Genomic DNA, 396 nt, shown 5'->3' with positions numbered 1-396 from the left:
CGAACTTCGCGAAACGGCTATACCACGGTTTTTCAAAAATATTAATTAAAAAATACTTTGTGGGTTTTTTTCCTATACCACGGTTCCCCCCCCCCCGATGACATCATATATCATCACCAAACTTTCATCCACCTTTAATAAATATTTTTTAAAATAAACTTTAATAAATAAACAGGGTGAGTAATAATCTAAATGGTTGCTAAGGGAATGAGAAATTGCAGTTTAGCGGTTTAAAGTGTTACGGGAAGGCTTGTGATACTGTTCATAGCCAAAAATAGTGTATTTACTTCCGCATCTCTACTTCGTGGAAATTCGACTTTCACGGGTGGTCTCGGAACGCATCCCCCGCGAAAATCGAGGGAACACTTTATACCGCTTCACAGTGCTTTACAAACA

Source organism: Erythrolamprus reginae, chromosome 9 (assembly GCF_031021105.1).
Source record: "Erythrolamprus reginae isolate rEryReg1 chromosome 9, rEryReg1.hap1, whole genome shotgun sequence".
In the NCBI taxonomy this organism is placed as follows: Eukaryota; Metazoa; Chordata; class Lepidosauria; order Squamata; family Dipsadidae; genus Erythrolamprus; species Erythrolamprus reginae.
The sequence above is the reverse complement of the archived record's forward strand: the minus strand, read 5'-3'. Positions refer to the sequence as shown.